The following is a 19,872-nucleotide window of genomic DNA, read 5'->3' as shown; positions in this document are numbered from 1 at the left end:
TTGCTTAAAGTAAATGTGAAAAAAATTATGCCTTGTGTAAGGCTAATCACATGAACTTAGCACTATAAATGTGTCTCACATAATCATAACCTCATCTGTATGAAATTGTTAGGAATGCAGTCTACACAAAACAGAGGTAGACTTCTGGGCAGTATAATTGAAAGAGTTAGTTAGAAAAACTAATCTTTACTTTAGTCTTTGACTTTCAACCAGTTCTATTATTTGAATAGAAGTAATAACACACAAAGCAAAGGCTACTATCGTGAGTTTGAAAAAACTAATTAGGTGTATCACTACAACCAAATTAAAATGCAGTCCTTATTGTAAGGTATTCTAATTGACCAGTCTCTGAAATTATAATTACTGTTTTTTTTTTTAAATCACAGTAGTAAAATGAGTAATATTTGGAAGCAAAATATAAATTTATCCCCATGAAAGATTTAGACACAAAACAATCTGAATTTTAGAACCATAATAGTAGGTGGAAAACACACTTCCCCAAAGATTATATGTAGTGTGATCATCTTTTTTATAAAATTACAAACAGCTGAGCTCAAAGAACAGATTTTTAAGGAATTCACATAGATAAATGGTCTATATAAAAATGGATAACAGAGTATTTGGAGTTTTTGTTTTGGTTTGGTTTGGTTTTATTTTCACCTTTGAGTAGGAATACAGGACAACATTACAGTTTTGAATCATTACATGAACAAATGTGGTAATATAGTATCGACAATAAGCATGATCTAAATTCTGGGAATAAGTAGTTTTCAGTTCAGGGGACAGGCGAGAGAACAGGTGCAAGATCTACAAAGGAGATGGAAGTCACATTACTCAGTGAGCCACCAAAGGGTTTTAGCTTCAACTCACTGACTGAAAGGAATGCCAGTACTGGTTAACCACACATAATCTTCATCACAGCAAATCAGAAAATCCAATTTCCAAACTAATAGTAAGCAGAAGAGAGAGTAACTCCAGACTGACTTATAAATTGATCTGGATGACTACTAAGGCATCCTCCAATTGCATTTTGGCACAATCTTCAGAGTGATCATTGCAGCAAGGAGATTTTCGTGTGTCCCTAGTTATTATAGAGTGCATAAAGGCTGGTAAGTGTTAGCCTTACTAGAGAATCTCATGCTACCCGTTGAGGTGCCCCAGCCTTGAGCAACTGGAGGCAAATGATTGGGACAGAGGGAAAAAATATTTGATTAGACAGATAGTATTGTCAAGTTACAGCTTTCAGTTAGGGGACTGAGTTGATGAGTGTTAGTACATTACTAATGATAACTAAATAAACAAATCTCTACCTAAATAAAAGCAGACTATGCAGAGAACAATGAAAAGGGTGTGTCATGAATCAAGAATTGCAAATTATCCAATTATGTACATCTGAACTTAAAACAAAAAAAAGGAATAAAACAAGAAAAAGAAATAAAACAAAAATTATTTCATAGTAGTTAAAATTCCTGACCTATGAGATCATATAACTGCACATTACTATGTTGAATATGGGGGACGTCTCAAGCCATAACTTTGAGAAATGATTTTTCATATTCTATCTTTACAAAGAGTTCTCAGCTCTGAAAGAACCCCATATCCCATATTTAGCAGGAGATCTTTTGTTTTAAAAGTCAAAGCCTGCCCAACATATAGTAAGCCCTCAAACACAATTACTTATTAATACAGAGAAACCACCAGTTTAAAAGATAGACAAAAGACAAACACCTCAAAAGAAAAGTGGGTGAGAGATATAGGTAAGTAAATGACAGTACAGATCTTTCTTGACTTATGATGGAATTAAGCCCCCATAAACCCAATGTAAGTTGAAACTACTGTCAAGTCAAAAATGCATTTAATATACCTAACCTACTGAACATCATAGCTTGGCCTATGCTCTGCACACTTACGTTATCCTACAGTTGGGCAAAATCATCTAACACAAAGCCTATTGTATGATAAAGTGTTGAATGTCTCATGTAATATGTTAAATACTGCATTAAGAGTGAAAAATAGAATGGTTGTAAGTGTATCAGTTGTTCATCCTTAGAATCCCCAATGACCGGGAGCTGCGGCTCACTGCTGCTGCCGAGTATCAGGAGGCGGTATTGTGCCACATATCCCTTGCCTGGTAAAAGATCAAAATTCAAAATCTGAAGTGCAGTTTGCACTGAGTGCTATCACTTTTGCATCTTCCTAAAGCTGAAAATTTGTAAACTGGAATCATCGTAAGTGGGGATCATCTCTATAAGAAATGTGATTATCACACAAGAAAAAAAAATGTAACTATATATGGTGAGGGATGTTAACTAAACTTATTGTGATCATTTCACAATCTAAATAAATATCAAATCATTACATTGTACACCTGGAACTAATACAATGTTATACGTCAATTATACCTCAATAAAGAAGAAATGTGGTTATCAAATATACATAATGGGAAACACACAGTCTTATCCATAATCATTGTTTTAAAAATAAATTTAAAAGAATAATAAGATTTAATTGTTCATGACTCAGAGCTGAAAAGATTTAAAAGACTAAGGATACCCACTGCTGAAGAGGGTCTGTGGAAGCCAACACAATAACACACTGTTGGTGAGGCTGTGAACTGAAGCTGCCTTTTTGGAAGGCAACTTGGGACTACGTATCTAAAAATAAAATATGTAACTCATTGGAAAAAGTTAAAACCTGCCACCTCGGTAGAATCCTTTGCATTTTAAAGATGCTACAGTCACGCGTATTTCCTTCTTCAAATTCGTTGGCCATGACTTTATATGTACAGCTCAGATGATAATATTCAATTATTCAGATAAGAATTCAGAAAATAATCTAAAGTAAAGGTTCCATCTTATAAACCTGATGTTTAGCTTACCAACAATACCCTGTGGGTTGCTGGAAAAAAAAAATGTCAGTAGGGCTGAATAAATAGGCAAACATGGTTCAAGAAAAGGCCACGGGTTCTTATATCCTTAGGCCAGTAGGATTTAATCAAGAGTCTGAACTATTTTTGCACATTAGTAAAGGCAGCCACCAGAGAATATTAGTTGTAAGATTTTTAGCAGAGGAAAACAGATAAATGAAAATGTGCCATCACTGCTTCTAGCTTAAACGAGCTCTTTTAACTTGGAGGTCATGAAAGCATTGCTCTGTAAGAATAGTCTCCCATGATTTTCCTATTTCTTATGTCTCAAAGATAAATTGTTAGATGTTTTCTTTGATGGGAGCAGGATCCAAAGCGGATTAATTAATCTTTTACCAAGCTTCAAAGAAGTGAAGTAGAAGTACTTTGAGTCAATCTAGGTGAAATTCAACCAGTTTAGTAAATATAAATTGGTAAACTCAATTGGGCCAAAACAAATGTTTACCATAGCAATTCTGACTTAGCAATTTGAACTAAAAATAACTAGGAAGTCCTCAATTTTTACTGTTTCCAATGCAAGAGCACGGCCCTAATACTGCTTCTAACTCACTCTGGATTTTTAAAAAAATCAGATTTTTCAAAAGGCTGAATGATCCAGATTAGAATTGTCGGTCCTCAGCTAAAATAGGGTCTTTGAAAAGACAAAAATATTCTGCTGGAGTAACTGGAATGTATAAAAAAGTGATGATAAAAACAAGAGGGTTCCCAGTTATATTAAGAAAAACTACAAAATGTAGAAAATATTAACAAGATTCACCTCTGAAAAGACATATAGAATAAGAACAAACTCTCAAGAAACAGAAGGAATAAAAATAACAAAATAACCATAACAGCATCTGCACTACACCTTAAAGTCTACATCACTTTTATTACATGATTTTTGCCCATTCTTACAGAAACCTTGTGAAGTACATATTATTAAATTTGTGTTATAGTTAATATAACTGAAAAACTTAGGAGGTATCTTGCCCAAGGCAACAGATGTGCCTGAAGTGAATGACCCACACCCAGATATTCAGTTTTCATTTACTCTGTCAGGTTCTAGGTTTTCTTGGGCCTCCTGGTACAACAAGGATCCTACTACTCATGCAAAAAGCTTCCCTTCTATCTCTTGTAGGGACTTCATTGTCCACAATACAGTCTGATGCCTTGTACCTAATTTGACTGAAGTCCTCAACTGAGATTTTAGCTATTTGTTATCCTAGGAGAGGCTTCCCCATATTCTCATTACTCCCAGCTTAACCACGACTACTCCCCTCAGCTATTTTATACTGTTCTAAGGGTACAGCTATGACCTGGGCCACCCTCCCATCCCACCACATCCATTGTTGGAACGCTTAACTGTTGAAAGCACAGATCAAATGTTAGTTGCTCACATTCTCATAGACATTTTCATTTGGACTTACAGTCATTCTCACAGGATCCATACCCAAAGTCAGGCAAATGCATCTATCTGTCTCAGAATTGCCCTTCCCCAGTTTGTACATGTTTCTGTTTGCATGTTGCTGCAGTTCCAGTTACTTTTGCAATTAAATAATAAAGAAGTTAATGTTTATTGAGTGCTGGCAAAGTACCAGCATTGCATTCTTGATCTGTCTAACTCATTCCATAAATACAGAATCCTACTACATAAGTACTAGTATTATCCTCATTTCTTAGATGAGAGAACAGAGGCAAAAAGAGGATGGATTTCCTGCCGAAAAACAGTAGGAGAAGCCAGGATTTCAGTCTGGGCATTCTAACTTCAAAGTCCTGTAAACTCTACATTATGCCCTGCAGAGTAAAACTATGTGAATTTGGCAAAAGTTATCACCAGGAAAGCTATTTCTTTAGGGGAAGAGTGATCAGTTCTCCAACAAGATTCAGAAATCTTGACTAAATTTTGAACTGAGACAGAATCAAAAGATTAGATCAGGCAAAAAGCTTAACTTTGTGCCATGACTGGTTGTCCCTTCTGGTCAATTTAAGGCAAAAGCCAAACTCAGCAGGATCTACCTGTTCCCATATAATTGCCTTGTCCTTGCACTCATCTTAAGGAGTTTTGGAGTGATACCAATATTATAGCACCGCTGGATGGCACCTTTCACTTCTCTGCTCCAACCTACACCCTTCTTACCATTGCCTTCACATCCTTCAAAACTCAGCTCACGTGTCAGCATCCCATAGGTGACCATGACCCCACCCCTGCTCCTATTTTAGCACAGGTTGTTCTGCCTTGCTCTGAAATCATCGATATATGACTCCCAGGGCTGAAACTGAGAGCTGTTTGGAATATTGTTCTACTTGAGAATGTCACAGCACATGGTGTCTAGTACTTTTTAGGAACATAAATAATTACTTGTGGTAATGGATGTTAACTATACTTGTGGTGGTCATTTTGCAATATATATAGATATTGAATCATGCTGTATATCTGAAACTAATATTATGTTATATGCCTACATCTCAAAAAGTATTGCATTAAAAAAAAAGAAAAAAACCCTCAAACTTCTGAATTTATATAGTAGAGGATGAGGTTGTTGTATTTATTTGATATAATTCCCTTTGTGAAACCAAAAATATACAAGTCTGCAACTAATAAATTCATTGTTGTAATTACAATGATAGGTTTTAGTCATGGAAAATCATGCATCCTCTACAATCCTCAGTTTCCTCATTGATAAAATGTGATAAATCATGGAATTCCTCTAAGGATTAACTGAGTTCTTTGTAAAACTGTGTAAACCTGGGTATTTAAACAAGCATTTGAATATTATCATTAAAACCTATGAGGTTTGCTTTTGAAAGTGGAGCAAGGAGTGCCTTTTCTGGCTGCACTTTGGCAAGGTAACTCTGGAAAAGAGGAAGTAAATCACACTTTCTTCAGTGTTCTCCTCTATTCATTCTGAAACCAAGCCAAAATAAGCCAGGAGAAATCATGTAGAACAGAAGCAGGAAAAAATGACACAACGACCTCTGTTCTGTTAAAGTGAGTGTTTTTTTTCCAGATTTTTCAATAAATAATGTATTCCCTTATTCAAGTTTGATACAGTGCTACAGTTTCATAATTTTAAGATTCAGTTTGAACACTGAAAAAGTCTGATTTGCAATGCTTCAAGTGTATCTTTCCCCTTCTGTGACCATCAGCCACAAATTTTGCAGTAACTTACAAAGACAAGATGTTTCACAATCATTTTGATATGCCTGCCACTGCAACACAATCTGAACTACCAGAGGGGATCTCAAATGTTCCCTGAGTCATAGACGGCATTTGGAGACAGAACTTTCCCATAAACAAAAGAAGTTACATTATATAACAAGTCACTGTGCTGAATTATAAGGGAACCAGAGGTTAGTAGTCATATGGAATAATCGATTTATCCATTAAATTGCCTCTAATTCAAAATTTAATCATCTTGTTATTTCAAATAGGATCTGTTTTAGTCAATTTATTTATTAGATAACAATTTTGAGTTTCATTAGTTTAGAGCTATTTTTCTTCCCTTTTATCAAAATAAACTATAAAAACATGGTATAAATTGCTTAACACTGACCTCTGTCACCAACAATAAATGTTTCCTCTACAGACTATCAGAAAAAAAGTACAATGCACCTTCAAAGGTCATTTTTCAATGAAATAAAGTTGAACCAAAAATAAGTAGGAGTGAAGCTGGACTTAGTAGACATTGATCTGGAGCCAGAGCCCTGAGTAAAGTAGAGAAGATCCCTGTGGCTGCATATTTGGGAATTAGCCAGAAGGTTTACTTTCCTATATACAAAAGCAAAACTTCTGATTTGAGAACAATTGGATGGGGGTACTAGTGGCAAAGCTTCCCTGGATTCATTTGGTTCTGTAAGAAGCAGAAAAATATGGATTAAACATGAAATCACACAGAAAATCTATATTTGCAGGAAGCAGTCTCTGTGGCAGCAAAATCAAGGGACAAGAGAGGTGAGAAACTCTGTATTAGGAATGACCTCCTTTGATTGGCTGTATTAAAATTTAAGTTTAATGAACCCAGACCCCAAATCCTGTTAGCCCAGAAAAGGGCCCTGGCTTCTCTCTTAACAATGATATCACCAAATTGAAAAATTAAAAAAATTAAAAAATTAAAAAAAAAAAAAAAAAAAAAAAGAACTTGCAAAAATGAGATCCTACTCAAGCTAACAGCAGTATTTGATGTATCTGCATCCTTTGACCCTGGAGAGAACTCCATCTTTGAAACAGTATTTTCACTTAATTTTCAGGATAACATTTTCTGATCCTCCTCCTTTACCACTGGTTGCTCTTTTTCAGTCTCCTTTATTGTATAGTTCAAGAGTTCAGTCCTTAGATATAGTTTCATCTCTAGTGACACTCACTCCCCATATTTCCATTGTCCACTTTTAAAGGCTTAAAATACTACATATATGCTGATGAAATCTGAATTTACATTTTCAACTCACACTTCTCACTGTATTTCATATTCAACATGTTTAACAAGTTAAAACTTCACATTTAACATGTCCAAAAGTAACTTATTTTCGTCTCCTCAGACAGCTTTTTTCCCTTAGTCTCTTTCATCTAAATAAATGGAAACACCACATTTCCATTGGCTCAAAACAAACAAACAAAATACATTATCTTGACTCTTCCCTTCAGACTCCACATACAATTCATAAACAAATCCTGACAATGCACTTCCCAAATATATTAAAAATGTGACAATTTCATGCCATTTTAACCACTGCCACCCTGGTCCAAGCCAGCATTATGATTCACCAGCATCATAGTGTTACTCATAACTCTTCCCTGCTCTTCATTCTCAAAACAGAGCCAAGAGTCACAAAGTAAAACTCTTCTACTCAAAATTTTCCAGCAGCATGTGAGGAAACACAGTCTTTGCAGTGTTTAGCAGACTAAATGACCCAGGACCCTACTTTCTCTCTGATCTCGTCTTGCCCTTTTTTCTTTAGCTGCTTTTACTTCAACTACATTAAATTCCTTGCTGCTCTTTGAACACACTGAACTGCTATTGTAATTCCCTCTGCAGGTAATGATTTAATCTCAGATATCCATAGAAGTCTTCCTCTTCAATTTTTTTAGGTCTTTTCTTAAATATCACCATATCACAGCAACTCCCACAGACTACCTTAAAATAGCATCCCACATTTATCACCCACTGTATTATATATCCATTTTTTTTCTTTTTTTCTCCCCCACCCCATTCTTCCTAAAATATAATGTTCTTTAGGGCAGAAAAAGTATATTTGCTGTCATATTCCTTGTGCTTAGAACAATACCTGGTGTTTACTAGATTCTCAAAAAAATGTTTAAGGAATACCAGATGCAATAAAATATGATAAAATAAATAAAAGTAAGTATGTCAAAAAATTATATGCACAGTCAACATTAAGTGAGATTTAATTGCAAGTCAAGTTTGTGAATAAATTAATGTACCAGGTACCTGACTGAGTTGACTCTTAAGTGAGGAGAATGATATGAGAATAATCCAAGTTAGCATTCAGTCTGTGATGTCAATGAATTAGCATATATGCAGTTCTAGAGATATTCTCCTAAATCTTATACCAATGGATAACAATAATACGAATCATTAAGTGGAAGCTCATCATTCTTCAGCAACAAGAAAAAAGTAAGTTTTAGGGCTATAATAAGGTAAGAATAAGATAATAGTTTGTATTTTAAATTGTTTCAACCAAAATAAACTAAAAAATTCAAAATATGGAGAAAATTCCATACACTCTAATTTGCAGTGGCAGAGAAGTAAAAGGGCTATTTATATGCATATATAAACAATAGTAGCAAATATTTAAACCATTGATTTATATTGTGCACTAGTTACTTTGTCAATTGATTAATTAAATGGTTAAAAACTATTACCTGACCTTTTCCTATGTGTCCTACACCTAAAAATGGAAAAGCATGTCCTTCCCTTAAACCACAGGAAAATGTAAATTAATGCTTTGAAAGAAGCCTGCAAAAATCAATTAATGCAATCCATCACATCAATGGGCTAGACAAGAAAAATCATATGATGATATAAATAAACACAGAAAAGCCACTTGACAAAATCCAACACCCATTCATTATAAAAACTCTTGGTAAACTAGATATAGAGGAGAACTTCCTCAACCTGATAAAGAATATCTACAAAAAAACTTAGAACTAGCATTATAATTAACAATGAAAAACTAAAAGCTTTTTCACTAAGATCAGGAACAAAACAAGAATGCCCTCTCTTACCACTGCATTTTGACCATACTGGGCATCCCAGCAAAAAATCAAAAAAAGAAAATTAAAGGTGTACTGATTAGAAAGAAAGAAACAAAACTGTTTTTATTCACAGATGACATGATCATCTATGAAGAAAATCTGGAAGAAGAAGAAAAGAAAAAAAAAAGCCCTAGAACTAAAAAACAATTATAACAAAGTTGCAGTATATACGGTTAATGTATAAAAGTCAATCTCTTTCCTTAATTAAAAGCACAACACTATCTACACTATTATCCAAAAAATAAAATACTTAGATATAAACCCACCAAGGTATGTACCTGATCTACATGAGAAAAACTACAAAACTCTGAGGAAAGAAGTCAAAGAAAAACTAAATAAATGGAAACATATTCCACGTTCATGGTAGGAATACTCAGTGTTATTAAGATGTCAGTCTTCCCAACTTTGTCTGCAGATTCAATGCCATCTCAACCAAAAGCCAGCAAGTTATTTTATGAGTATCAACAAAATGATTCTGAAGTTTATATGAAGGGGCAAAAGACCCAGAATAACTAGCACGATATTGAAGAAGATGAACAAAATTAGAAGACTGACACTACCCAACTTCAAGAATTACTATAAAACAATGGTAATCAAAGAGAGCATCGTACTGGTGAAAAGACAGAGAACAGAACAGAAATCCCAGAAACAGACCCACATATAGTGACCTGATCGTTGACAAAAGAGCAAAGGCAATATAATAAAGCAAATGGTGATGGAAAAACAGGACATCCACATGCAAAAAAAAAAAAAAAAAAAAAAAAGATGAATCTAGAAATAGATTTTACACCCCTCACAAGAATTAACTTAAAATGGAACTTTGACCAAAATGTAAAATTTTAAACTATAATACTCTTAGAAGATAATCTAGTAGAAAATCTAGATGAGCTTGGGTTTGGTGATGACTTTTTAGATATGACAGCAAAGACGTGATCCATGAAAGAAATAATTAATTAGCTGGACTTCATTAAAATTAAAAACTTCTGTTCTGTAAAGACACAGTAAGCAGAATAAAAAGACAAGCCGTAGAGTGAGAGAAAATATTTACAAAAGATACATCTAATCAAGGTCTATTATCTAATATATGCAAAAAAACTCTTAAAACTCAACAATAAGAAAACAATCTAATTTAAAGACACTGAATTTATATCAGAATAAGCACATTATCAATCTCCTGTGTCTTATTTACAAAATGACTCCATAGTCACTTTCACTTACTCTTTAATTCAGAAAAGCAGACCACAAATGCATAGTTTCAGACCACAAATCCATAGTTTCAGTGCTGCATAAAATGGCAAGAGTGGAAATCATTCATGTCTAGTTATTATGGCAACATTCATTACTTGGTAAAGTATCTTATGCCAAATTCTAGCCATTAATATTTTAGAAATTTAAGAAGACATCTGGAATAGTACAGGGACAGACTCACAACAGTACACTGCAACCTAGAAAGCAAACCATCGAAGACAGACCAAAATTACTGTATATAAATTAAATGTAATGTGATAAAGAACACCTTCCATTGTTGATTGATACAGAGTATCAACAATGTTGTTGCATTCATGTTATTCCAGAAGGTTCCACAGAGATTAATGGGATATTGAACACCTATATTTCTGCCATAACCAGACTATTATATAACTCTTAGGTGCAAAAATAAACATTTCTTTTAGACCTATGGAAACTTCTCAATAACAGCAACTAATTGAAAATAAACACCTGTATTTCTTGAGTGAAAGGAAAGTTCTAAGGATTAGGAAAAACAAAAATAGTGAAAAGTGAGAAGAATAAGGAAGGTGTCTCTAAATATAATTTCTGTGTTTTAACAACATTTTCCATCTATAAAACATAGCACCATGACAACTTGCCCAAATAATTTTAAAAAGAGAGTACCATTCCTACCTCTCTTTTGTACCAGTTAGAATGAGCATCATCTTGGGATGATTTTCTGTAATCAATTAATCTTTTCTTCTTAATTTTCTCTAATTCATGGAGATAGACCTGTGGAGAAAACAGCAAACATAAATGCCTTATTCAAGTGGTCCCTTTAACTGGGAATTCCTTAGAGTCTCTATTCTCCAACAGAGAATGTCCTAGTGTATTTATATCCTGGCAAGTTACACACAGCAGAGTCAATAAGTTTCCATGATAGGTATATTTTTATTATGAAATTCACAGTAATTGAGATTATTTTTATAAAATAGTGATCAGCTAACCAATTATGAAGAAAATAAAAGGCATGCATTAAAACACACTTTTTAAAAAACACTCATTTAGAAACAGTAATTATAAACTACAAAAAAGATTTAAAAGTCCCTCTTCATACAATGTTCGGAAAGTATTCTACAATTCAGTACATAATTCAATCATTTTTATAAAAATTATTTTGAATATGTGCTATATTAGAGAATCTAAAAAGGGCAGCTAAACAGACAAATCCCTTATAACTGTACTTATTAGCATAAACACATGCATGAAAATCATGTACAAATATCAAAGATTTGCTTTAACATTAGAGGGAGCAGTCTTTGTGTAGTCAGAAAAAAAGGAGAGCATTGTGAGTTACAAGTTCAGGCAAGGTGAAAGGCAATAAAGTTATTTTCCAGATACAAGGAATCCATGACACTTGAAGATTACTTTTTCACAAGGTGAATAATTTCTGTCTGATTTTTGTAATTTCTCCAACACTTCAGAAGATGTGTGGGCCCATATTCCCTCATGGATATTTTGATTTAGACACCTCACATTTTACAGCCTTTTCATAGAAACACACATGCAGAGAAAATGCCTAAAGCACTGTTAGAATATACCCATCTTATTTCAATCTGTAATGTCACCAAAGGTTAATTTGAAAAGGGACTTCATTTTAATTGCTTTAGAATATTAGGCCAAGCAATGTTTTGTAGAGTTTTTCTTAGACAGTTAATTTATGAAAAAATCTCAATTTAAAAATCATGCAAAAGTAAAATTCAAATGTTTCTATTGTTTTTCTCTACTCTTTAAAAAATTATATTTAAACTTTAAAAAAATATCACTTACGTATAAAAATGACAAACAATAAAAGGTTTATTAGGTAAAGCTTACATGTCCTGTTTCACCAGTCCCCAATACAGTCTTTTCTGTTTATCAGAGACAATATGTAAATAACCATCCAGGCCTTTTTTCTATCTACTTGCACACACCTTTATGCAGACAGTCATACGGATGTTTTGAATAAAAATGAGATCATACTATAGACATTTTTTGGCAAATTAAAAGTAAATCCCTGTGGAACAACAACAAAAAAAAGAATATATTTTCACAAAAAAATGAATATATACAAATTTACCTCATTCTTTTTTAAAAGGTACAGAGTATTTTATAATACAGATGTACTAATATTTAATTAAATATTTCCTGGAGATGAACACATATGTTGCTTTTGAAAATTCCTCTTAAGCTGTTTACCCTGAATATTTTTATGTAAAAGTAGCTGAGCACATGAGCAAGTATCTCTGAAGTTTGAATATTTTTAAAAGGTTTCTAATCCAAGGTATGTGCATTTAAAGTTTTGATTTGATAGTTATTCACAAATAGACCTTAAAAAGGATTTATAGTTTATATTTTATCAGAAATGTTTGAAAATATGCATTTCCCCTTATGTTCAATACTAAATAGCATCAATCCTTTATTTTTTCCAATATTATATGTAAGAAATGGTACTCATTGACATGAAACATTTTGCCCTTCACTGATTTTCAGTGAGTCTGAACATTTTTTCAGGTACTTATTGACCATTTGTGTGGCCTATCACATAATTAGATATATCAATTATCCATGTATGTTCAGTCCACTTTGCTCCTAAGTTGCTTGGGGATTTTATATGGATTTCTAAAAGCTATTTATATATAATGGATGACATTTTATTTAGTAGGTATTTTTAAGGTATTTATTCTCAACCTATATCTCATATTACACTGTGTATAGTTCACTGTGCTGATTTGAAATTTCGTATTGCCAAATCCACCAGTCTTTTTGCTTTATAGTTCAAAACTTCACCAGAAATAGAAAGCCTATCTTGTGCCTAATTATGAAACAATTTTCTTATATTCCAATCTATGTATTCACATTTTTTTCACACAGGTTATTTTAACATCTTCAATTTTTGTTACAGTATTATCCCAGGGGTTTAGTATTATTTTTTGATTCAAATAGATAGCTAACTTTTCCAAAAGCATTTATTTAGTTTATGTTTTCTCTTCTGCTATAATCCTTTTAAAAATCTGAGTTTTCTTTGGCCTAATTTGAGTCCATTTTATTAATATATTTACATTTCCTCCTTAATTGTACACTTATTGTGCCTTAATTTATTAACCAGTCTGCAAGAATAAAAAGTTTGTCCACAATTAAGCAGCACCCGTAGTGAAGAAAAGACAGACAGACATGCTTACACAATCCATTGTTTTCAGTTCAAACCCTGGGATAAAATGTCATGGAGTTTAAATGACCTAAAACTAGAATGTGCATTTACATCCAATCATACAAATGTGAGATATTTAAAATAACATAAAATACGTTCAGTCACTATTGCTCTATAGAACAACTCTAAAAAAAAGCTGTTGATATTTTCCAAAATGTCAAAGTTAGTATTTGTCACTACAGGTCTCTAAACAACAAATTTTACAAGGAAATGGGGAAAGCAAGCCAGCAATCAACTCAATACACTTGTACATCCCACTGCTGTGCAGAGACGTTCATCATTTTGCAGCGAATATACTCGGCATCCTGCTTCTACCAGGGGGCATTATTGAGTCCAACAGTGAACATTAAAGGAAAAGCAAATTGTAGGCTAGAGAATTAACAAGAGGAAATGAGAGAGAAGGAAAACATTGTTCTAATCATTTTTTGAGTCCTTATAATTATGAAGTTAAATGATTCCTTGAGGGTTTTTGTGGTGATAGCCGTATAATGAAGAGGGGGTGACAGATTAGGATAAGATATGTTGTTTATGAGCTTGTATACAAAGTAAATTTAGAAAAAAGTAGCAAGAAAATGATTTCTTTTACAGAGAAACATCATTTTTATTTCAGTCTAGCAAATCAACATTTGTTTATTAAGAGAAAAGTTGTAACTAGAAACCCTTTCCAAAGCAATTTTGAGCAGTTGTATAGGAAATAGGAATGAACTTACTGTTTTGGTCATTAAAAGAATCGGACCCTTGAAGGTGTCTTCTCCAGATGTTTATTATTATTATTGTTATTACTATTAAAGTTAAATGCCTTTGGTATTGTTCTTTATAGTTAGAGTGGTTTAATCCCATTTTCAAATCCTACAATCACAGTTCCTAAGACTCAGTAACTAGTTGGAAAAAAAAAAAAAAAACCAACCTACTCTTAAAAATAAGTTTAAGACCTTATCCAAACTCTGCCACCAGCCCATTCCTTAAGCTCATTTGCATATATCAATAAATATTTGTCAACATTTGTATTTTTTAAATAAGATGGAAGTGAAATTTACAAAGCACAAAATTAACCATTTTAGAACTCAGTGGCATTTAGTACATTCACAATGTTGTATAACTACCACCTCTATTTAGTTCCAAAGCATTTCATCATTCCAAAGTGAAAAAAAAAAAAAATTCCACTACCCTTTAAGCAACTACTCCCCACCCCATTCCCTCCTTCCTCTTTTCTCCGGCAACCACAAATCTGTATTCTGTATCTATGGATTTATCTATTCTGGGTATTTCATATAAATGGAATCATACAATATGGGACCTTTTGTGCCTAGTTTCTTTCATTTTGGAGGTTCTTCTACATTGTAGCATATATCAGTACTTCATTCACCTCTATGTCAGAATTATATTCCATTGTATGTATATACATTAATTCATTTTATCCATTCATCTGCTGATAGACATTCATGCCATTTCCACCTCTTAGCTATTGTGAATAGATCTGCTATGAACATATGTACATATACTTGTTTGAATGTCTGTTTTCAAAATTCTTTTTGGTAGATGCCTACGAGTGAAACTGTAGGGTCATATGGTAATTCTATGTTTAACTTTTGAGGAACCACCAACCTCTTTTACACAGAGGCTGAACCATTCCTAACAGCAATTTATGAGGGCTGGGTTCCAATTCTTACACATTCTCACCAGCAGTTGTCACTCTCCTTTCTTTGCTATTGTTGTTGCTCTTTTGGTGTGTGTGTTGTTTTTTTAAAATATATAGACCCTAAGTGTTAGTGGGTATGAAATGTACCTCACTGTGGTTTTCACTTGCATTTCTCTAATAACTCATGATGTAGACCATCTTTTCATGTGTTTATTGGCCATTTATATATCTTTGGAGAAATGTCTATTCAACATTTGTATTCACAAGCTCCATGAAATGGAATGCAAACTTTTAAAATTGAGTTTCTCTGCCATAATTCTTCAAATGTTCCTTTATCCTAAGAGCAAAAAGGGCTCTCACTGTTTTATTTTCCATGATTTTTTATTTCAATTCTGAAGATGTAGGCAAAATGCCTCAAGAACCCATAATTTGGAAAGCTGGATGGGCCTCACATATTGAGAAAGCACCCAACTAAGTCTTTGGAGGCTAATCAGGAAATTGTGCACGCTAAAGAAAGTTTTACCCTTTCTGCCCATGCGGTGAAATGGAGATGTAATTAAAGGAATTTAAGTCATAAGTGAATGGTAACAACAGCTGAGTGACAACTAATGTGGCATAAAATCTAGCAAATGGCCTTTTCTTTTCCTTAAATTTCAGTTGCCCTGAAGCATGTCTCACTTCACAGTCAGAGCAGAACAAACAAATTTTGGCTGAAGTCTACCTTCACATATCCCTAGAAAGTCAATACTGACTAGGTACGTGGAGAAGTTTCTTTGTCATTAATGAAGTGAATATCTTAAACAAAAGTTAAGTCACATCACAGATCTAAAATGCCTATGAAAGACAAGCTTTCTTATATTTCTCTTCCTCCCAAAATTCTATTTGTATTATCTAAAATAACTCTGGCTTCCAAGTTGACTTAATGACTCTTCTAAAGAAGCAATCTTAATTGGTTTTGAAAATAACTTCTAATAAGCCTGTTTTTATATTTTTATTAAAAATATAGTTACAAGCCTAGACAGCATAGAAGGTTTTAGAGTTTCAATTCATTGTTTTATTTATTCACTCAAAAATATTTTAAATGTCTTATAGGGGCTAGACACCATTCTAGACATTGAAGGTTTAATAAAAGAATCCAATACAGTCTTATCCATTAGGAAGTTCACAGTCTAGTCAAATAGAAGAAACAAGAAAATAGAGAGTTATGATATGGTACATTAAGTGCTAAGATCATTATAAACTCAAAGTGCTATAAGAGAAGAGGAAAAACAAATAATCCAGATAGAAGGATGCATGAAAGCTTTCCAGAAAAGGGGAAATTGAGCCAAATCTTATAGGACAGGTGAAGCAGAGAAATGCACCTGAAATTCTCTTCATGAATATGATGCCTTTGCTGCCCAAGAATGTTTGATATGCTTTCTCTCATCAGCTACCACAGTGCATAACCCTTTATTGCAGCTCCTGTCCTCTGCCCTGAGACTCCCACTGATGGCAGCCATAGCACCACATCTTCACCCAAAGCACACAGTGTGATAAAATCTAGGGTCACGGTTGTTTTTGTTCTCACTGAAGTCAAACTCATTAAGTAAGAAATGGATTCTCCTACAGAACCTCCAGTAAAAATCAGCCTCACTGACACCTTAATTGCTTACTTGTTTTGTCTCCTGGAGACTGCTGGACTCTTTTGGCTCGTGCTTATATGACTCCAGTCTCTCCTTCCATTGTCATATTGCCTTCTTCTACTACTAACTCTGATCCTCCTGCCTGCCTCTTATAAGGACCCATGCCAATAATCCATGATAATCTCCTTATCTAAAGGTCCTTAACTTAATCAAATGTGCAAAGTCCCTTTTATCCTATATAGTAACATGACATTTACAGATGTCAAGGATTAAGATGTGGGTATCTCTGAGGTGGAAGGGCATTATTTGGCCTATTGCACATAAATGTTCACACACACAAGTAGCTTTGTATTAGAGATATTTTGGTGAAAGAAAAGTTAGGGACAATATCCAACATCAAAAATGCAGTACATATAATGAACAGGAAAAAAAAGTAAAAATAAGAAGGAAGTAAGACAGAGAATTCAGTTGAAGTAAAAATAATAATAACAGAAATTTGATGTGACCAGGAGAAATGGAATCCCTTCAAAAAGTTTAATGGACTTTGATATATGTCAAAGATACTGGGATAAAAGCTTCTTATAATATGTGAAACTGAGGACAAAGCAATTTAATTTAAATATTAAAGAAAATAGTGACACTGAAATGCAAGTAAATCCTAGGTGATAGAAATCTGGGTTGTATAAGGAAAGCAAAAACTAGCAATAACTGAAAAACTAAATGTTTTCATATTATCAGTTATAAACCTTGAAATAGATGTGGAGATTAGTCATAATTTGATTCTCTAGCTTTTTCATATTAGGACATCCTTGAAAACTTCTAATATTTAAACAGCAACTGTGATAAAAAATAACATGGATCAGAGGTGACAGGTCAAATATCTCTAGCCACCCCAGGTATGCCAGACTGCCCTGAGGCCTGAAGTAAAAGAGTGAGTCAGGATAGACAACTTCTAGAATGGCTGTGCAAGGAGTTCCATGAAACACACATTGTTTTGTCCCAAGCAAAACAATCATTACTCATGAAAATCAGTTTAAAAATCAAACAACCGTTTAATGACTCTGGAAATTATCTAAAGAATTATTTATCAAAGAAAATTGACGAAATCTCAACAGAAACATCAAATGTCTGTGGCAATTAAGCTGTGACCTGCCCCTTCCCCCTGTGCAAGCTCAGAATGTGAGAGGTGCCTATGGGCCAGCCTATGGGATCTGAAGATGAGGTGTCCCAAGAGGTTCATGGGTCTGATGGAGTCTGAAGTGATTTGTGAGATACATGGACCTTTGATGAGGTCCAACCCTTGGTTTCTGTGCCCGTTGTCTTTCCCAGCCCTTCAGCCCTGATGATCACCTCAGTATTCTGAGTGAGGTTAGAAAGAAGTGGGCTTCTTGGGCAGCATCCCACACAGCTAAGGAAGCCAGGCATTCACTCCGTTCTCATTTTTCCAAAGGGAGAAATTGCAGATTGAGTGGGGAAGGTCTCTCTTGGTACTGAGCTGTGCCACTTTAGGGGAGGGGTGACACTAGTAAAGTGAAAATGATTTTCTTACCCTCTTACATGAATCTATTCATGAATTTTTTGTTCTTATAGTGTACTGCAACTTTTCTGCTAGACTCTTGGGTATTCTCATCTGTGGGTGGTTGTCAAAATAAATGTTCTGTGGGTAGATAATGGTAGAAAACTCCTATACCACAATCTTCTCACAGGAGACGCAGTTGAGATTTAAATATACAACTAGTTAAAAAAAGTAAAAGGTTAGAAAATAATAAATTGCACAAACAGAAACCATAAGAGGACTGGAATGCCTAGACTTATATTAGACAAAACAGACTTTAAAACAAGAAATTTACTAGAGATAGAGCTGTATTTATAATGAAAAATATTTAATTCATCAGGAGTATATAAAACTGCATTATATATGCAGCTAATAAAAGATCACATATACAGATATAGATAGATATGTTCTATACCAATAGAATAAAGGATCAAAAACACATGATTATGTAAACAGATACAGAGAAAATATTTGACAAATCCAACTTCACTTATAGATTAAAAAAACTAAAAACAAACTAGTAAAAAAAAAAAAACTGAGGACTTTTTCAATATGATATAGGACACTGACGAAATCCACAATAAGACCATACCTATTGGTGAGGGACTGAATGCTTTCTCCCTAAAGTCAGATGCAAGCAAGGATGTCTGCTCTCACTGCTTACACTAAACATTGTGGTAAAGTTTCTAGCCGGGGCAATTAGTCAAGAAAATGAAATAAAAATCATCTATACTGGAGAAGGGAAATACAGCTATCTTTATTTTTAGGTGATATGATCTTGTACATAGAAAATCTTGATAAATTCACTAAAAATATATTTAAACTAATAAACCAATACAGCAAGTTTGAAGGGTAAAAGAGAAATACACATTAATCAATTGTACCCACAAAAATGAAATTCAGAAAATAATTCCATTTACAATAACATCAACAAGAATAAAATATATAGGACTCAATTTCACAAAAAATAGGAAAAATCTATACTCTGAAAACTACAAAATATTGTTAAATGAAATTAGACATAAATAAATATAAAAGTGTCTCATGTTCATGGATCAGAAGACTTACTATGGCTAAGAAAGCAATGTACTTTGAATTGATCTCAGATTCAATACAATCCCTTTCAAAGTCCCCAAAGTATTTTTTGCATAAATGAAAAAGCTGATCATAAAATCCATATGAAATTGCACAGGACCCCAAAAAGCTTAAAACAATTTTGAAAAAAAGGAACAAAGAGGATTCACATTTTCTCTTTTTAAAACTGACTAAAAGGCTATACTAGTTAAGAAAATCTGGTGGTACTCACATAAGAATAGACATATGTATCAATTCAATAGAATTAAAAATTCATGCATAAAAATTCTCATTTATGGTCAATCCTTTTTAAACAAGAGTGCCATGAAAATTCAATTGTAGGA

At 33.5% G+C, this 19,872-nt stretch overlaps 1 long non-coding RNA gene across 6 annotated transcripts in view; it reads right to left on the bottom strand.

Moving 5' to 3' along the window:
• LOC116665359 overlaps positions 1-19,872 on the bottom strand; it is a 622,548-nt gene that overhangs the window by 397,774 nt on the left and 204,902 nt on the right. For all 6 annotated transcript variants that reach the window (XR_004321937.1, XR_004321935.1, XR_004321939.1 and 3 more), the window contains one exon: positions 11,082-11,180. This is a non-coding gene — a long non-coding RNA (uncharacterized LOC116665359). The remainder of the gene's footprint in view (positions 1-11,081; positions 11,181-19,872) is intronic.

Source organism: Camelus ferus, chromosome 8 (genome assembly GCF_009834535.1).
Source record: "Camelus ferus isolate YT-003-E chromosome 8, BCGSAC_Cfer_1.0, whole genome shotgun sequence".
In the NCBI taxonomy this organism is placed as follows: Eukaryota; Metazoa; Chordata; class Mammalia; order Artiodactyla; family Camelidae; genus Camelus; species Camelus ferus.
The sequence above is the reverse complement of the archived record's forward strand: the minus strand, read 5'-3'. Positions and strand labels throughout refer to the sequence as shown.